This window comes from Caloenas nicobarica, chromosome 1 (assembly GCF_036013445.1).
Source record: "Caloenas nicobarica isolate bCalNic1 chromosome 1, bCalNic1.hap1, whole genome shotgun sequence".
NCBI classification, from domain to species: domain Eukaryota; kingdom Metazoa; phylum Chordata; class Aves; order Columbiformes; family Columbidae; genus Caloenas; species Caloenas nicobarica.
Window position 1 is genome coordinate 118,782,907 of NC_088245.1, and position 20,791 is coordinate 118,803,697.

The 20,791-nt window shown below is 42.1% G+C and overlaps 1 protein-coding gene across 2 annotated transcripts in view; it reads left to right on the plus strand.

Moving 5' to 3' along the window:
* Positions 1 to 279: 279 nt before the first annotated feature.
* LOC136003203 (V-set domain containing T-cell activation inhibitor 1-like) overlaps positions 280 to 20,791 on the plus strand; it is a 35,895-nt gene continuing 15,383 nt past the window's right edge. For both annotated transcript variants that reach the window (XM_065658584.1, XM_065658585.1), the window contains exons 1-2: positions 280 to 347; positions 2,444 to 2,589. The gene's annotated coding sequence lies outside the window, so the exon portion shown is untranslated. The remainder of the gene's footprint in view (positions 348 to 2,443; positions 2,590 to 20,791) is intronic.

A 20,791-nucleotide genomic window follows, 5' to 3' on the forward strand; every position in this document is an offset into this window, starting at 1 on the left:
AATGTAGATAGTACTCCTAGAAAGGACTGCAATATGAGAATGCTGCATTAGCATAAGCAGCTAAAGTTTGGCAAAAGATGTAAGGTGAAATACTGAATGTTCCTGAGCTTTCACTATTGGTTGTATGGTAGCCAGCAAGTCCTTACATCAGCCAAACACGCTGTAGCTAACGCCGTCAAGAATTGCTTTTATTCCTCAGCTGGTCAAGAAGCGCAGCCCTCGATATCTGAGTCACGGCTCCACATCCTGCCCTGCCCCGACACTTCCTCATTCAAGGCAGAGGCTCCTCGCAGCAGCACGTTTGAATCTCTGCACGTTTGGATGGGATACTGAGAAGTTCCATGTAGGTAAGTAAGAGATCAAATTGTACTAGAAAGTGCTAGAACCGCAGTATCTTGGCTATGCCTTTTTGGCTTAGGGCTTTTACAATTTTTACAATTGCTTCAGATGAGGTGGACGTGGGAAAAAATGAAAAAGAAACAATCTGGGGTTTGGTTTACCCTGTTGGTTTTTTTTTTTAATTTGTCAGAAGTGGCAGCTTGCTGGAGATGAAAATAGGGATTAAGGGTTTTCCCCAGTTAAAATGTTTCAGCTCTGTAACTCCATTCCTCTCCTGACTGCGAGCTGGGGTGCACTTAGACTGCAAAATGAAAAGTGAGGCTGCGAGTACAACAAAAGGCAGCTTTCACCTGACACCGCAAAAGGCATCTCCAACTAATTTACTCACAGAGTACAGTTTTCCCTTTATTTCTGCTTAGTGACTAAAGAAAAGCCAAAAGATAAACTGGCACACTGACGGAAGTGACCAAACAGGGAGTTTCAGTTTAGTGAAGTTCAGAGAATGAATCTAGGCTAAAAATAAACAATCACACTTACTGCCTCAAAGTGTCAGCTGAGTAAGAAAAAAAGGCTCAGACAAGACATTCAGCATAGTCACACCAAAAATGAAACCCTGCATAACTTTTCAAGTTCTGAATGGTTACTGTTTACAGACTGACAGTGTGTAACAGCAGCTAAAATACCCGGTGCAAGGCAGGTGAGGAGTCCCGCTGTGCTGAGGAGCGCACACAGTCACAAAGTTAGTTCTGCATAAAACCTGAGGTCTCAGTTTGCAGCTAGTAAAGAAATCAAGTGCAAGACTGAAAAGCCACGAAAGCGGGCAACCAACTGCATCGGAGGATTTACCGAAGTCATGAGTCACCATAGTTTCTGGTAGAAGTGTTTGTGGGCTTTGGAAAAGAAAATAACAAGATACCATTGCACGAGAAGGCTTTAGACAAACTTGTTGCCTTTGACTTTTGATGCAAGGTTTATATTAATTAAAAAAACCCACAACCACAGATGTACATACCAGTCCTTCTAGCAGGGCATTTAAAACAACTTTTCCATTTTAAAATCTTTTTATTCTTGAGAACTTGTCTCTTCTTCAGAAGGAACTGTACCCACCAAGGTAACGCAGGGAGAGAGGAGAGGCACCTTGGAAAAGTACAAAGCAACTGATGTCACAAAGCCAAATTTCTCTTACCTTTGTGTGAGCTTGGAACTCAGGCCCCTCACAAGCCAGCTCATGACAAACAGTTTTTTTCTTTTTGAATACTAAATTGACAGACTTATCTCCCCAGTTGGCTAAAACGGAATCCTGAGTGAGCAGTGAAGTCATGCAGCTATAGATTTCATTTCTCATGGAATCAAGAAGTTTGCTATTGCTTTAACTTGATAATACAAGTGTAGACAATGTAAAGGCAGACATCAGGACAGATTTTTTCCTTCTAGAGAAATTAATTACATACTTCTAGAAAGGGAGAGGAAGTAGTAGGAAGTTTTCATCTCCAAGCCCTCATCTTGTAATACAGACCAGGCTACTGAAATGTTTACCAAGATGAGCATTACAAACATGGACCTGTTGGAGCAGGTCCAGAGGAGAGACACAGAAATGATCAGATGGATGGAACACCTCTCCTCTGAAGAAGAGTTGAGAGTTGAGGTTGTTCAGCTTGGAGAAAAGAAGGCTCTCGCAAGACCTTGCCACAGTCTCTCAATACTTAAAGGGGCTTATGAGAAAGTTGAAAAGACACTTATTACCAGGGCCTGTAGTGACAAGAGACAATGATTTCAAACCGAAAAAATGTAGATTTAGATTGGACCTAAGAAAGATATTCTTTATGTTGAGGGTGGTGAGATACCAGAACAGGTTGCCCAAAGAAATTGTGGATGCCACATCATGGGAAGTGTTTAAGGCCAAGTTGGATAGAGTTTTGAACAACCTTATCTAGTGGAAGGTGTCCCTGCCCATGGTGGGGGGGTTGGACTAGACAACTTTTAAGGGTCCCTTCCAGCCCATTCTATATTTCTATTATTAATGTCTAAGAGTCTTTCTCAAAAGTCAAGCTGGTTTCTGTCTCTCACACCCCCAGTTACATTCCTTTTCTGAAATGTGTTACAGCTTTCTCTCCTACAACAAGGAGCTTACAGAGCCAATCACCCCCTATGGAAGCTGAGCATTCCTGAACTTACACAGAAGGTGGCAGTCCAGTCCAGGTGACAGGACACTACGGGCACGTGTCGACAGACAGAGCTTTGTTTCAACAGGTGAGAGAAACGAGGAGAGGAAAAAAAATAATCCTCTCAACAATGAGATAATTTTCTGCCATAGTCCCTTAAATATACATATATGTACTGAATACAAATATATTGTCAGTGAAACATCTTATTGAACACTGACAATTTTCAGAGGCACGTGTGCATATAATATACATTGCAGATGTGCCAGCAGCCAGATTTCTCAAACTTCGAGCCATTGATTTCAGTTCATTTCTGCTGATATATCTTTAAAACAGCACCTCAGCACCTTCAAGCACACCTTAACCTCACAGCAAGGTATCGTGCAGAGGTGCCTGTGCTAACAGGGTCTAGAGAAGTGCCGCTGCCTCCACGTAGTTTTGCACCAGCATGAATATCCTGTGCTGATAGGGAGTTACTAATTGCAGCTCCCCACCAGCTCACAGAGCTCTGGTTCTCGTGGCCTGGGAGAGGAGCTCAGGTCAGCCCGGCACAGGGCTGCGTGGGCACCCTCAGCTGCTCAGCCCTGGCCAAAGCATCCACACTGCCTATGCTGTATAGAAGAGACATACCAGAACTCACACAGGCTTGGGTTTTTAATTTGATTTATTGCTGGTAAAGGAAGAAAGGAGAGGTTGGTTGTCATGGTGGGGTTTTTATTTTGGTGGGTTTTTTTTTTTGTTGTTGTTGGGGTATTTTTCTCCATGTTTTCCTTCCTGCTCAACATAGAGCACTGAACAAGTAAAACTACAGCCACCTTCAGCATCACTAAAAGACATCTCCATTTTGTGGCTGTAGCTAACTCCAGATTTGGTTGTTCTCTCAGCTGCCTTTCCCTCTACTGTCTCTGGATTTTCTTTTATCTAAACTCCAACTACTAGGTCCTTCCCTATGCTAGCTGGTAAATTCATCTGTAACAGAAAAAAAATAAATTACTGGTACTAGGATAGCATCTTCAGGGAGATGCCAAATAAGACTGAATGAAGAAAGTGTGTCTCCCTTAGTCCTCTGTTTCAAGATGCCTGTTGAGTAAGGGAGAAGGGGTAAAGAAAGTTAAAGAAAAAAAATACAAATTGGAGAAAATCCAGTTCTTCTAGAGTAGATTATAATAGATACAAGTCCTGAACTGCTGATGTGTCCCATGTGCCTGTCAGCCCCTAGGAATACAGATGGCTCAGAACAACTCTGCTTCTCCAACACAAACAGTTTAATAACAATAAATACACAGCTAGCTCAAGGACTCCAAGCTAGACAATTCCAAGGTGTGAAAGACTTGCTTTGAGTTTATGCATATTAAATTATGCAAATTCTTACAAGGGATGTGAGCGCACTCCAAGTTTAGTTAAGTTTCCTAACATCGCAGAGCCAACTGTCTTATAGCTACACTTTTTTTGTTGTTGTTAATAACCCTCCATCTGTGGGTTACCACTTTTTGGTTTTGCTTTTAAAGCAACCACAGGAAAAAAACTCCCTGGTGCACACCAGAACAGCTCAACCCACCACAGCTTTTCTAGTTACAACATAACAGCACCTTTGGCAACAGACGCCACTTCAGTTCAACCGCTGTCTCAGAGAGTCCACCTCCTTGCAGGTATGTGTGGGAGGGAAGGCCTTGAGCTCATGTTATCAGCCTCCTGCCTTGCTGAGCTTTGTGCATGAACTCCAGCAAATATTGCCTGTATACGATTTGCCTTAAAACATCCTCTAGACCCTTTAGTGTAAGTGAAGATGGCTTGATCAGAGGGCTAGAAGACCTCTCCTGTGAGGACAGGCTGAGAGCGCTGTGGTTGTTCAGGCTGGAGAAGACGACCACCAGGACACCTTACAGCGACATTTCAGTACTTCAAAGGCACCTATAAGAAAGACAGGGACAGACTTCCTAGCAGGGCCTGATGCAATAGGACAAGGGGTGACGGTTTTAAACTAAAAAAGGGGAGATTCAGGCTAGACATGAATCATATAATAATTTTGGTTAGAAGAGACCCTCAAGATAATCAAGTCCAACCATTAACCTACCTCTGGCACTAAACCATGTCCCTAAGAACCTTGTCTAAATGCCTTTTAAACACCTCCAGGGATGGTGACACCACCACTTCCCTGGGCAGCCTGTTCCAATGCCTGGCAACCCTTTCTGTGAAGAAATTTTTTCCTATTATCCAATCTGAACCTTCCCTGGTGCAACTTGAGGCCATTTCCTCTTGTCCTATCACTCATTACCTGGAAGAAGAGACCAACCCCCTCCATGCTACAACCTTCTTTCAGGTAGTTGTAGACAGCGATCAGGTCTCCCCTCAGCCTCCTTTTCTCCAGGCTGAACAGCCCCAGTTCCCTCAGCCGCTCCTCATCAGACTTGTGCTCCAGACCCCTCACCAGCTTCATTGCCCTCCTCTGAACTCATTCCAGCACTCGGACATGTCAAGGAAGATATTTCTTTACAATGAAGTTGTTGAAACACTGGCACAGGTTGCCCAGAGAGGTGGTGGATGCCTCATCCCTGGAGACATTCCAGGCCAGGCTGGACGGGGCTCTGAGCAACCTGATCTAGTTGAAAATGTCTCTGTTCATTGCAGAGGGGTTGGACTACATGACTTTTGAAGGTCCCTTCCAAAACAAACCATTCTATTATATGATACATGCTTTCAGCAAGATACTTGCTTTGTTAGCAGACAGGACCATGTGTAAGCAAGACTTTGAGAGGAGTAAAATGCCCTTTTCACAGATCTGTGAAGGCATCAAGAGCTAACACCAAAACCTACAACTACAGCATCCATATAGCAATATATCCCTGGAAAGCAGAATTATTCAACCCACCCTGAGCAAAGCAGGCATTAAGGTATCATAACAGTAATAGCACTCAGTATCATCCTGAAAGAGAGCACCTGCAGTGGATGAAACTACAGGACTTAGTGTCATTTGCAAGGGTTCAAGTATTTTTGGTTTCAGTTACTGCAGTTTACCAAGTTTCACTCTGAATCCGCTTTTGTTCTGTAAATAAAGAGTGCTGGTGAGTGGTGTAATCCAGCTATTGCTTCATGTAGTTGAAGAATAGAATTTTAATGGAGAGCAGGGAGGATGGAGAAAACAGGCAAATTATTTGATCAAGTAACTCTAGGTTTTTTAATTGTTAAAATTATTTCTACAACTTAGTTTTGCATGCAGGTATTTTCCTCTCACACCTCCTTTTGCATATATTGTGCAGTTTTCTATATTTTCTTTCGCTTACAATTTCACTGCAAGGATGCTGGAAAGACTAGATCCAATAAGATGAAGGAGACTGCTATTTGCTTGACTTCTTTTTCTCCTCAGTTTATGAATGAAGTTAGTTGTAGAGTCCAAATATATTTATCTATTAAGTGCATTTGAAGTATAATCTCTTCACCTCTGGCTTCCCAGATGTCATTTCCCAACATCTTAGTTTCCTTGTGTTCTGCATTGCCATGTGCTTTATTTCTGGACCAGAAGTTTTTTGTAAAAGCACACTTGCTTTCAGCTCCTTTTTTTCAGTAGCTTTGCCAGAGCAACATCAGCAGTCACCTCAGTTATGGAGCTATTGGGGCTAGAGCCAAGCAGATCCTTGCCATCATTTCTGAAAAGAGAATTATTTTGACATCAGGAAAGGGAAGAGCATCCAGAACTCCCTACATTTCCCTTGGCGAGGCAGCCCAGCTTGAACTTGGTTGTTCTTTTTAAAAAGTAGATTTATGGCATCCATAGAGAGTTACTGAACTTTGCCATCTACATTCTTGCATGCATGCAAATTGACCATCTGCAGACCCAGCATGTTCTCACTACCCAGCTTTGGAGGAGCTGGCATTGTCTTTTTTTTCCCCATTACTGCAAACAGATAGTGCAAACAACACTGAGCTGCACCCAAAACACAGTGATGTTGCAGTTTCTGTCTCTTGTACTTATCATGAACTCCTACCTCCTGAAAGGGGACAGTTTCCTCTTACCCAAATGCACTTCACTATCCAGAGAAGTACGTATCTCTTAAATAGCTATAGTGAAGGAACCTGCCTGATAGTCGTATTACTCTTTGTCCACCCACCAGAAATACATATTTAGGACTTCCTAAGGAAGGATGGGGGCAGGGGAGAAGTAGATGCCCAGAAGCATTTGTGAAATCTAGGAGTCTCAAGAGGCAAAAGAAAATGGCAACAGGGAGTGTCACCACTTTTCCAGCTCTGCCACATATCCAGCAAGGGCCATTCCGTGGTTAATTCACTCCCACGCACTCCTCGCTCAATCACCCATAGCAATGCTTCTGTCTACTCAGGCTGCAAGCCAAGTTTTCCACGCAGCTGGCAGAATTACAGCTATTTAGCAGTGCTGTAGCCTGCTGCCTGAGGTAGCACAGCATTTGGCACAAGCTCACCCACACAGTAATTGCTGCCTACTCCAACTTCCACGCTGCCACACACTGCTCATCTATTAGCAAAATGCACAGCAGCAGCTTAAAAGCTGGCTCAGACACCTGCATATCCTGCAGCAACTGCATTGGAGTTATATTTCCAAGAGATTTTTTGAAAGCAGAGCACGACCCTATAGGAATTTGAAGTCCTTTTTTGCCAGGATATATAGAGTAGAACTTAGAGCTCTGCTGTCTCCTATAGCAAAATTTATATTCTTTTACAAGTGATTTTTTTGTTTGTTTGTTTGAGATGAGGAAAGAGTCTCTCCTGACAAGAAAGATTGCAATAACATGCAGTTGAGAGGATAGGAATGAGAGCTTCCTGGGGTACCCGTGCTGTGCTGCATCTCTTGTATTTTCCAAGTCCTCTACTGGGACAGAATGAAGGAAGTAGGGGAGGGGGAGAGAGAGAAAGGCTAAAAGCTTTCCCTGGTATCATGGTTTAACACAGCTAGCAATCAAGATCATGATGGCCATTCACTCTCCCCCCACTCCCTCAAGTAGGTGAGAGAACTGAAAGGGAAGGGAGAAAACTCAAGAGTTGAGGTAAGAACCATTTAATAAGACAAAATAGTAATAATAAATACATAAAATAAGTGATACTCAATGCAATCCCTCACAAAACTCCAGCCACACTGAAAGAGAACAGGAAAGAGAACACCCTGGTCCCAAACAGCTGGTCCCAGGGAGAGTATAGAAAAAGCAAAAGGCAGAAAGGCCCAAAGGCCAACTGCAAAAAATCGCAGAATGGCAAAAAGCTGAACTAAAAACTAAACTCCCAATGGAACAGAACTCAATGAACTAACAACCTGGAAAACCCAAATGGAACTGACTAGCTAGAAAAGCCAACTCCAATTATATACCAACCATGACACTAATGGTAGGCAATATTTCATTGATCAATCAAGGTGCTGCCATGCCTGTGGCCCTGTCGTACCAATTTGCACCTGCAGGTGGGACAGCTGAAAAAGTTCTTGGTTTCCCTGACAAAGACATCAGCAAGTTCTACATTACTTTCATACCAAATCCCAAACACTAGAAAGCTACTGGAAGAAAAAAATTAACATTGCTTTTATCTGGGGCGGAGTTCTCATTTTTCTTATATTAAATCCAAAATGAAGGACTGTGCTAGCTACAGAGGACAAAATGTTTTCACTGCATGGAAAATTAACTTTATTTCAGTCAAACCAGCATACCTGGCAAGGTTTCCTCTGCAAGACAGGCTAGGAAATAGTTGTGCCAAGATAGAGAGTCAGGGGTCAGCGTTTCATCTGTGACTAAAACTCATGCAAGTCCCTATACCATAATACTTCTTTTTAAATTACATCCTCTCCCATTTCTTCCTTCCTTGTGGAGGAACCAAGCAGAAAAGAATGTGTTCAGTTGTACTAGAGCGTTGTCATCCACTCAATAAGTATACTCTAGGGAAACCTAACTCCATAAACAGCTCTTGAGCCCACCATTCAAGTACACTAAGGCCAAGGAGAACAGCAATGCCTTGCTGAGCACAGACTCCTTTATGGCAGCAGGATGTGGCTGCATTACAGTCTGGATGAAGCCTTAATATAGTCAAACCAAAAGCAAAATACCTAATTATATAGCTAGCTGAGTTCTATAACAAGTGTGGCCAGGGGAATCTTTGAATTTCCTCATAGGAAACTTCTGTCCTGAAAGATTATGCACCACACAATTAATTTCACACTTTGACTACTTCACTATAGCTGCAAGTTTCATGGTGGTCATGGTATGAAGTCACTATACTAATTTACAGGTATGTTATGAATGTTTTTCACAGCTGAGGTTGAACATCTTGATTCAGATGCAAAGTGACATGCACAAACTGATGTAAGTCAGGGCAACTCTGCTTGCTTGACATGGTTTGCAGTGTGTCCTTCCCTCAACCCAACTACAGATCTGTTCCCTCAGAAGAAGGGAGAGAGGAATTTAACTTAGTATAGCCTTGAATAAAATTCAGGTTTATTGCCTTGATTCCCATTTCCCCCTTTTTTTTTTTTTCTTCTGTGTTGAGTGAGGCACAAACAAGTTTCTACCCAGAAATAGTCCTTGTATCAAGGGTCATCTCCGGGGGTGTAAAAGTGCTACTTCAGCTCTAATACTCATTGCATTTGTAGCCCATGACACAGGAGATTTTGGGGTGGAGCAGCTGTAAGAAATAGAGTACACCTGAGGTAACACAAGTCATGGCTAAGGCCACCATCAGCTCACTACCAACAAGGTGCACATCAGAGGCACCCCATGACTTACCCTGTTTAGGCCAGAGCAAGAATTTAATCTCATGTGGCTCCAGAGCCTGGAGGACTGCAAGGCTACGAAGTTAATCCTCAGATGTTTTGCCTCCCCTGAATGACAGCTTAGAAATAGGGTTCATTCAGCCCTTAAAACCTCAGTGTTCCACTTCAGACCTGCTCTAAGAAGTTCACTGTCCTTCTCCAGCTGCCACCTCAAATTCATCTCCCAAATAACTGTTTATAGCTTAAATGAAGGATTATGAAAGACCAACATGTATCACTCCTAGTTTGATCCCCTAAATCTAGACATTCTAGACGTGCCAAGGTCAGCTTTGAGGTCCTCAAAACCTGAGACATTTTAAGATACATAAAAAATTAGGGTCTCCAAATCCTATCTGGTAGTAGGACAGGGATGCAAGGACTTCAAACTGCAGGCATGAGATCAACACATTAACTTCCAGAGGTTTCCATGGCTGCTCAGAGGAAGTGCTTCAAAACCAGACTGTTTAAAGTTTACATAGCTTGAGTGCTTTCTACAAATTATTTCTCCCTTGTGTTCAACCCATAAGATTCTACTTTGTTTAGCAGTTTTCAGTTAAAGCACAATACCAGTCATACCTAACAATTGCTAGTTAACTCTCCACAAATGTGTCAGCAAGGGGAGAGGAAAAAAAAAAAAAAAGGAGCTTGTTCCATTACACATTCTCACGAGTAACAGACTTTTGTGTCTACAAAAAGATCAGCTGTAATGTTTAATGCCATTTAATGGTACTCTAAAGATCCAAACAAAATATTGTTTGCCTGCATTATAATGAGTCCTCAAGATGTTTGGCAGCTGCCAGTAAACTATGTGCAATACCATATCTAACCAATTAGCACTTTGTCCTTTCCTATCCGAGGACATCACATCCCATTTTCAGTGAGAGTTCAGTACACAGCAGGTTACACAGCAAGCCATATTAAACACTCTTCTTCCCAGTTCGCCAACTGAAATTACAGAATGCAGTTTGAGTAAGCAGCAGGTAATCTCCACATTCCCACCAGACACCAATCAACCTAAGTTCTCATTGAATGCATCAGCTCCTTTTACTAGTACACAAATATAAATAGCAGAAGGAATCTTGTCTTTCCAAAAAAAATCAAAGTTTCTATACACTTTTGACTCTAAGCTTAGTCATTTCTGAGGCCTCAAGTCTTGTCACACGTTACCACAAATACTTGGAACTCAGGTTTGGGCCACTCCAAAAGATGGGTTTTCATGAAGTGTTAGTGGCAAGAGAGGATGTGGATTCAGGCAGCCCAGCTGTGGGAAATAGGGGTGGCCCAGGGAGCACATCTCTTGCCAGCAGCAATAGGAAGACTTGCTTAATTGCTACATCTGTCAAATCTAAAAGCAAGTGGCATATTATAGTGACAAAAATCCTCCTGGCTACAGGTTTGTTAGACATCTCCCCAGAAGTGTCTACTTCCCTAGAATCTGACGGCAAAGCAGAAAATTCAATCATTTACTCTAGCGGTAACAGTTGTGTATTGAATTATATTGTGTTTTAGGAGGGTTTAACTATATCAGAAACACACTAAGTACTTTGAGACATACAAGACTGGACAACCCCTAAATCCCAACAGAATATGCACAGCATACTATTAATACAAGGTGCCAGAGAACCTAGCCAGATATAGCCCTACTTCTTCAGTCTTTACATGGATAAATATTACTTTAAAGTATTTGGCCTATGATTTTAAATGGATCTCCTGCAAGAAATGAATAAAGAGACTTTTTTTAAAAGGAGTGTAACAGGAATTTTTAGTTAGAGAAACCCAAAGACAAGAAAATGATATCTCACATATACAGAAACACAATGCCTTCAAGTGACATTTTACATGTCTTGCTCTTACTTACAGAAAGCAGGTTGTCCACAGTTCTCAGAGTGTGTACGATATGACAGAAAGCCAAGATCTTGCCTCTGATTTAGGTAAAATATACACCTTAAAAGATCACTAAAGCACAGACTATCAGAAGAGCTTGAGAGTAAACAGTTTTTAAGAATTATCCCAATTAAGATGTCCAATGTTTCTGTCATAGCTCTAGGACATGCAGACAAAGCAGCATTTGAGAAGACCAGCCCTGCAAATACATAATCATAACCATCTGCTCATTTACAGGTGGCCTCAAATTTTATTGGTTCTCTGACAGTCTTGGAAAATCCAGGGATGCAGAGTTCTGAGATGGCAGATATTTCCACTCATGCACTTCTTGACTTTTTATATCACTGTAGCAACATGGCACATCTTTGTGCCTTTTACACCCCAAGGCACACTGTATGCCCAACTAGCAGTTTGCTGCTGTACACCATACATACTTAATAACGTTTCCAAAAACAGTGGCACAGACCTAATCACTCTAATGCTCCAACCCACGTATTCCTAGATTTCCAAAACACAGTTATTAACTAGGTGACGCAAAGCCTCATCACTTGCGCATAGCTCCAGGCAAGAGCCTGAAGGGTGGCAAACAGGCATGCCACTGGCATCTGCTACTGTGCAGAAGAGCCTGTACCTTTGTTATGGCACTGTAGAGACTGAACCAGCTCCTCCAGCTGCCCAGAGCTACTAGATCACAGCTAGTGGAGCTGCAGCCTGTTCAGCCCTGCTGGGCCTGGATCATCCTATGGAAAACACACTAACACGAGATGCCATCAGAAGGTATTTCACAGCATGCTAGTCAATGGAAGGGAATTCAAAACCCGCCTGGACGCCTTCCTGCGTAACCTCATCTAAGTGTTCCTGCTCCGGCAGAGGGATTGGACTGGATGATCTTTTGAGGTCCCTTCCAATCCCTAACATTCTGTGATTCTGTGAAAGAGCAGGCATTCAAGGGACATACATGTGTGTGGTGGGAGCATGGAGATGTCACAAGAGAGGTGCTTCAGCTAGAGCACTGTCAAGACTTAATAGCACTAGTGAAACTAAATGTTGCTCTTTTGGATAGGAAAGGGCTTGGTCACTCCTGCCACTATATAGCAAAGGAGAGGAGGAAGGGATGTAAAGGGGTAAAGTAAGATTGCAGAGAAGCCATCTCCATCTTCTACTACACTTTCCTCAAACAGCAGCTACTGTTTCTTGCACCTTGGTGTCTCCAGCTGCTCCTTGCACACCACTGCCCTAGGCAGCTGCCTCCTGTGCCTTGAAGGAGGCTGCTGTTTGCAGAACCAGGGGTTCAGTGAAGAGACCCATTGTGCAGGACTAAATACCTAGAAAACTTCAGAATATTTTGCTTTAGTTCATTGATTGCGAAGATGTTGACTGCACCTATGATTCCTGAGGCTGATAATCTAATCCATTCACAAAGCTTACCTCAGTGGCAGAAGTGAGGGCTAGAGACCAAACTGTAGGTCGGTGCAATGCACTGCTGAATTTACAAGCCTTATTTGGGGTGTGCATTTCACACCCTCAACTTCCAGGTCGGGGCCAGTTGAAAATATACTGTAAACTAAGTTTACCTAAACTTTCACAGGGGGTTTCCTGCACTAAAAGTGCAGAACCACAGAGAAGTCAGGCTGATCTTTCACAACATGAAAGCTTGTGGTTTTGCACAAGCTGCTCCTCTTTCTTCTCAAGTCATTACTTACCAACACACTTAAACCAGCATAAACATTCAAAGTTCTGTTCAGCATCTCTGACACTGATAAAGTTAAGTTTGGTGGACTTTTGATTACAGAAAAGAGATGATAGCAGCTACCTGTATACTGCTGTCCTAGTGTAGGCATAGCCTGCCTTACCTACCGAACAAGTTGCCTTTACAGCAGAGTTGTATAAAGTTGATCCAGACTTATATCCTTCACATAGTTCTTGGAAGCTATAACCAGTTTCCATATTGGGTTGTCATCTTTATTTATTAAGGTTAAAGACTGGCTTATCTTTTCTGATCTCTCACAGTCCAGAAAGATTACTATCAGTCAATTGTATGAAGATGAAATTAGCAGTTCATAACCTGGTTTCTTAAGAAAAGGCTTATGTGATCAAGCAAAACACCTGTCTAATTCCTGCCTCTTCTCCTCAGCATCCCTTGTAGCACTTTGACAAGTCTTTCCAAAGTAAGGAGAGGAGGGAAAAAAAAAAAATTCTGCTAGCACTGTTCAAGGCAAAACCAAGACAGCCTTGTAAAGTCAACTCCTGTAAGAGTCCAGAGAATTTGTGTTAGAGAGCAAAAGCATTAAACAGCAAGAGACCGATAATCCATTCCAGAATTTATTTGCCCATTCCACATACTTTTGTGCAGTTTTCTTCCAGCAGTTAGGGAACAACAGTTTGTCTTCCCTTGACATAGCCATTCTACTAGGGAATACAACATCCAAGGCAAAGCATTTCCAACTTGACTGCTGTTAACTTTCTGTTCTTCAGGCATCCTTTGTATTATAACCTGTATCACTGTTGTAGTAACATCAGTTGGACTTCCTAGTCTCTCTGTCCTGGTTATTTCTTTCCCTGTGTTTAAGACAAATATGATAATTAGACTCTGCAGCTCTTGCCCAAATAAGAAGTGCCCCACTGGATCATACAAGTCCAACCTAGTTCTTCATCTCCAGCAGTAACAACAGGAAAAACTACTGAGGGATAGCATGGGTATCTCAAATACCGGCCAAGCTTACATTGCTTCCCACAGCATCCACAATTCATGTAGTCTTGCACAAAGTAAACTATAACTGCCTACATTAGCTAATTAGGAGAAAAGCCAGAGCAGGAACGCAAACATTGCCCAAGTCAGAATAGCAATTAGCATTTGCTAACTTTAAGAATCAGAGGTGTGAATAGTACATAAGTTAAATGTACATGTTTTTCACCTCCTAAAGCTCCACCTGAGGCCTTTCCTAGTACTGGGTTGCCACTGCACGCTAGCCCAGGTCATCCTTAGCTATATCTCGTGTCGTCCTGGAGTCCTTTGTCTTGTTGCATTGCCTCAACTCCATCACTACATTGCATGGCTAAATTGCACCATCTCTGGCACTACAGTCACCTTTGTGCTATAGGAGAGAAAAGAAACTACGTGGTCTAGTCTAACAATGGAGAAGTGGTTTCTCACAATTTTCCTAGGCTTGGGACAGTGGTTTCTGGTTTTGCCTCTAACAGCTCCAAACTTGTCTGAGGCAACATTACTGCCTCAAGCACACTGGAAGTTATTGCTTCAGAACAGAAATTCGATCCAACAGAGTTTGGGTCCAAAAACTTCAGCTTGTTTTCTCACTATCTCAGCTGTGGTAGAGCTGCTAGAGTCACTGTTGAGAAGTTAATGAAGTCTAACCCGTTATCAATTCAAAACATGTTAGTGCATAAGCCAGGAGCCAGATACCTTATGGAGCAGAATATTCAAGGAGAAAAAGGGGGAAAAAAAAGATCAGATCAGTTGTGCCCTGTGAAGATGAGGGCCTGCAAGACTGCCGGTGCTGATTTGCAATAGAAAAATTAAGTCACAAGAGACATTGCAGTAAGAAATATGAGAGTATACAAAATTGGGTCTTCCACCTTACACTGTTCCTCTGCTTTCTTCTGGGAACAGACACTTCTACTACAAGTTAGTCCACTGGAGAAAGGGGGAGAGAAGGAATTGGAGGAGGTGTGTTTGGATTTTTAAAAACAAACAAAAAAACCCCCACAAACACACCCCAAATAGAGCTGAGAGTCATCTTCCAATTCTATAAGAGCAGTGCTTTAACCAAGCGCAGCCCTCATCTAGAAATCACTCACAAGAAACTCTGCTGAAGTCCTGCAATTTTCAACGTGAAAGCTGAGACACTGAACCACCACAGAAAAAGGAAAACACATACACACCTCCCACACCAAAACACGTGCACAGTTAATGATTATGAAACAATTTGCAGTAGGTACCCCACACACACACACCTAAAAGAGAGACCAGGCAATGGGTAAAAATTAGTTGTACACACACAGGGCTGTAGGAAGAATAGGGTACTGTCATCAGAAAACAGTAAGGAAGAAGATGCCACTTCTTTCTTGTGCCACAGTTCTGAACAGAAACACACCTACAGGCAGCAAACACAAGTGGTCTTTCAGAGAGCTTTGAAGAAAAGGAGTTGCTTTATTTGCTTCCAGACCCCAAGCCTGGAATTTTGAAAAGAACCCAGCACCTCCCTATGTGCTCATGATTACAGACAGGGGTAAAAAATGCAATGCTATTGCACTGATAACAGAAAAAAACCCACTTTTTCTGATGCGACAAGAATGAGGCAAGACCTGATCATGCTTACAATGCTAAAGGGATGAGCACTTCAGATTGTAGAATGATTTGGCTGAACTAGATCTGAACCAAGCATTAATGAAAAATCTGAAAGCTTTAAGATTGAGAAACATTCCAGAGTAGAGGGTCTGCAGGAAATGCTTATGATCCCCACTCTTTCCTACTTACACAAATTAATTGTTCAAATTATTTCCTTCAGACAAGGCAGACTTGTCCTTCAGACGTCTACCTCAGCTATCAAGTCTAGAGTCCTCCAATACCTGGGCAGAGTAACTTGGGCATCTGGACACAATTCTATGTTTTATATCATATGTACATCACATTAGCTCTGCATCATTTGTACATCTCATGGGAACAACTATTTACAGCTTAGCAAAACAAGCATGAATTGCTTACAGGTGCTTTTAGGGGCCCCTGTTTAGGATCTTATTTGTGTCTGTCTCTGTTGGACAGAAGTTACCTGGACATTAACATTCCTGTCCTTGTAACCCAGCCATACAACTAGAAACTTTCTGCTCTGATAATAGAGCATCTAGGTTTAAAAGGCTGTGTCAGCTTCAGCTTTGTAAACATTTTCAAAAAGCAGGGGTTGGGAAGGCAACTCCATTGGGAGGAGGGATGCAGGTTTAAATCTGCAATATTTGGCAAATGTCAGCCTTATTTTTGTCACTGGTTCAAGAGTCAAGAGTTCAAGAGAACCACTAGGACTTAATCTTTTTACTAGTACCAAGTACTCCACAAGGACTTTGTGCTTTTCAGTGGGTAACTGTGGAGAAAGCTGAGATGGGCTCCTGGAGGAGGGAATAACTCTTCTTAGTTATTTACATTCACTACAGCTACCTGTTCTTCCTTGCATAAGGAAAGGTGCCATCAGAACATGTAGGAACAGAGATACTTTGTTAGGACACAGGTGGTACTGGTGGCATGCTGTGAATTACTCTCAGGGGAAGTTGTTCTATAAACCATTCCTCCCTCCTCAAAAGTTCTCACAAACTGCAGCTGCAGGTCTGTTTGTAACAATTAAAATAAAACAAACCACAGATAAACCCCAGACACCTTCAGTTTTGCTTTGACAGAGTAATGCTTCTAGAGAGACCAGCTCAGGCACAGACTAGCTCCTTTCGGTTCAGTAGCTCTGACAGCAGGGAGTAAATTAATACTGTTGATTGGCCCCAGGACTTGTTCCATATCTGTAAAAACGTTGAGGAAGAGTTGCTTATAAGCATGTTCAGACTGCATTTTGTAGCTTAGTAGAAAAACCCAGGATGTAATTCAGTTGGTTCCTCTTGCTCAGAGGAGCCATTGCCATACAGCTTGTCTTCTAGGCATACAAACCCTCAGTGAGGTGCTCAGCATGGGGCTTGGTCAGTTCAAGTCACAAGTTAACATCATTCTCTGGAGAAGAGCCAAGACAAGTTACACGAGCCTTGGTTAACCTCAGTTTCTTTTTTTTTTCCTCTCGCCCTGGCATCCCAAGCTTCTATTTTCAGACCCACCATTCCCAGTGTTTCCATGTACAATGCAGCAACTACAACAGCATTGGCTACTAATTAGCCCCATTTAACTGTGAAGCTCACCACTTTCTTGATGAATACTTAACACCTTCCTGGAGGACAATAATAAATATTTTCTGAACTTCATCCTTCAAACTTTCTTTTCTCACTTGTCAGGAAATAGGAATCCAACCGATTGTAGGGTCACAAGTCAGGGAGATGTATTGTCTAGTAACAGGTCTTATAGAGTAAAAAATTGTATCTTAGTGGAATTACATGTATGTATCACTAACATCACCTTGTCTTGAAGAAAGGCTGTTTCCACAATATGCAAATTAAAAATAGCTAAAAGGGGAAAGGAATCACAATCCAGAAAAGCAACTGGTAGTCCCTGAGCCTGTTGCTGGCAACAGTTGCCAACAAAAATAAGCATCTGCAAGCCAGGATTTTCCCTGCTGTCACAGTATTGAACTGGAAAGTATTTTTGGAGAATGGAAATTCTCTGGCATTAGTGTTATACTTCCTCCTAGATAAGGCATTGACCCAAAGTAAAGACATTTTATTGACTATCCCACAAGCTCAAAGCAGTCTCTTGAGCCTTCTGCTTCCTAGGAAAGTCCCCCAGAATTTCCCTTTCTCCCTCTCCCTTGTGACCAGGCTTTATCCACTATAAAAATTTGAAAGTTCAAAGGGAGGGAGCTTTCCTCTTTCCTTCTTTGGACTGATGACATTTACTAAGGGGGTTTTATAATCCTGGCTTAGTGTGAAAGTTAACTACCAACTGCAGAGAAAAAAAAAGTGCACACTTGTAAAGTAGATAAGATATCAAGCAAGACACAACTAAAGCCATCGCCACAAATATTTATAAAATTATTACACTAGATTCTGACAGTTTGTCATTTGTCATTGTACAGATAGAACAGAAGACAAATTTTAAAGGAATCACATTCATGAGCTTTTAGAGATTTATCAGTTGCAAGTCACTGAAGAAGAAGTTAAAGGCTGCTGAGATACCCCAGGTGCCAGGCAGAGAGTAGAGGTCAGACCATATGCCTGCCGCAGCTTTTGCAGGACAGCAGGCCCAGCTTGAGGATCAGGCAAAACACTTAAATCACAAAGATCCCTGCTGAACTAGACGGCTGGTGGCTGGCTGGAGCTAGGAAGCAGGAGGCAGTGGCTGCTCCTGCGATGGCCATCCCTTGGTAGCAGGAGGCAGCACCCCATGTCACCCATCTCTTTGCCAGCCACTAGCCCTGCTCCATCCTTTCCATGATTCCTGGCAGCAATACCCTCTTTAGCCTGCTTTAACCTGCTTTTCCAAGAAGCCCGAACCAGCTCTGTACATGTGTTACTGTGCATGTACTGGGGAGTCCTTGTCCTTCTGCTGGGGCTTAATAACAAAGGAAGAATTCAGATAATCATGGTATTTCCAATGTGGATGCAAGTTGTGGAGCTTAGCATGCTGAATGATGGAGCTGCAAACTCTTTGCAGAAGCTTAATCTATGTGGAAATATTTCAGCATAGGGATGTTTCTACAAGTAACAGATTTAACATCAGCATTCAATGATGCAGTCCTTCAATGAGAAAGATTTCACATAGAGAATCTCTAATCCAGATTGCACAAAACCCTTTAAACCAAATTATAACTACAGTGGGAGGGAAAGACCATGAGACAGACATAGAAGAGCAAGGAGAAACCCCTGACAACACCACCCATAATATGCAAGAACTTCCCATATATTTCAATCTATTTTGGTTCTTCTTGCCTATATCTGGTTTATGAGGTGTTATGTACAGGGATTCATATCATTTCACATATGGGCTAAAGACAAAAAAAAATGAGGTACTTGAGAGAGCTGGAAGAATGATGGAGAGAGAACTTTATTTCATCCATCTTCTCTCCTACCCCAACACAGCCTACAAAAGTTTCTCCTCGCCTTATGGCCAGCAAGAACTTGAAACCTTGACTAAACTTTTTAGAACTTATAGCCATAAGTAGGCACCCACTGAGAGCCACTTTCACAGATGTTGAGGTCTCAGCTCCAAAGTGGTAATAGTAATCCAAGCTGGATCATCTGTCTTCAAACCCAGGTCTCATTTTTCACAAATAGCTTCAGGTTATCCACTTCAGAAATGTTAGTATTGATCAGTATAGTATTAATCCAACAAACATTTTTACTGACATCAGTTAACCCAATCGTGTCTAAAACAAAAATCTAAGCATCAGCTGAGCTGTTTGGTTGTTGAGTAGAGTGCTGCAGAATCAGGTAATGACACTGATTTAAGTCTCAGTTTGAGCAGATGCCAGAGGAAAAAGCCCACAGTGAAAAATGAAAAATTTTAGTCCTTATTTCCATGTTAACATTTTAATCTACCTCTGTCTTCAGGGGTTAAACAACAGTAAAACAAAACAGAGAGTACTAGAACCAAAAATCAGAAAAAAAAATACAATATTGATTCAGCTAAAGGAACCCTTGCCTTTTTCTGAGTTGTCACCTGTGATCTGCTTCTTAAAGGCTGCAGTCTTCTCGAAGGCAAAACAGCACACACAGAGCTCTGTGCCTTTTTCATTAACTGCAATCTCCTGTGTATCAGCTGTTTATTCTTGAGAAGAATTTCTTCATCAAAAGAGAAATTTTTTTTTGAGCTGGCAGATAAAGAGCAGTGGAAACTCTCAGAAGAATAAAAAGGAATTGAGAAAAAGAACAACTTCTGGGGGAGCTGTCAGAAAGACATCACAAAAAGGAACAATTACTTTTTGGTTTCTCTTCAGAAGTTTCATAAAAGGGCATGAGACCACCGCACACCACTAGTCACAAGGAATAAGTCTCACCCAATAACCACAAGGCCAGGCAAAGGGTGGGATACACCATACGCTCCTTGGGCTGTGCTTCCTGAGCTTCCACTCAGACAACATCAAATCTGCAGCACCTGGAAAGCCAGGACCTACTGGTGCACAGGACAGGGATATGTGGGACTCAGAACACTTGCTAGCGATTTAAAGGGCAGAAATCACTCTCCAAGTCAAGAAGCTTTCCCATTCTACACAGCAGTGGCATTCTCTTGAAAAACATAACTTTCGTGCTAGTTTAGTGATTATGTTACACAGACGACAAAGCATGTTTTAAGAGAGCAGGATGAGAGCCCACTACTACAAGTCAGACAGTTGCCGAGCAAAACTGCCTAATGCAGACCCCAGTGACACAGCATCCCTCTCTGACCTGTGTACAGGCATCCTTCTAAGTCATTGAATTGACCTTCACCCAAGGGACCCAAACAGATGACAGATATGAAATTCCTTCAGAAATGACAACTGGAAATATAGATGGCATGGATCTTGATTTCCTGAGAATTCAGACCAAACATAGCATGAAACCACCAAATACCCACAAGACTGGAGCATCATTTGATCAGTTTTGAATTCTGCTCACTTCTGTACCAAGAGTGTGCTTCCTTCTGAAACTCGAAATGAAACGTACCATATTTAGCATCAGTCCCCTGAGCCACTCAAATCCTTCCCATTTTGCAAAGCCACAAACAACTTCAGTCTAGTCTGAGAGATATTAGAAAGGTTATTTTGAAGTCAAGAATAAAGTCCAGTTTCCTCAGCATTCCAGTTTATCAAGTGTGCTAGCTTGTACAAACTCCCTGTTTGTCCAAACACATCCAGAGTTTTGCTGTTTTCTTTGAAACCTTTAGGAAGGTGTTTGTGTGTTTGAATCCTGGAAACTCTAATCAAACATGAACTGTAATTTCTGTTTCTCCCACATTATTTATTTCTATATGCATGGATACATTCCTCCTTACCTAAATTATTTATTCAAA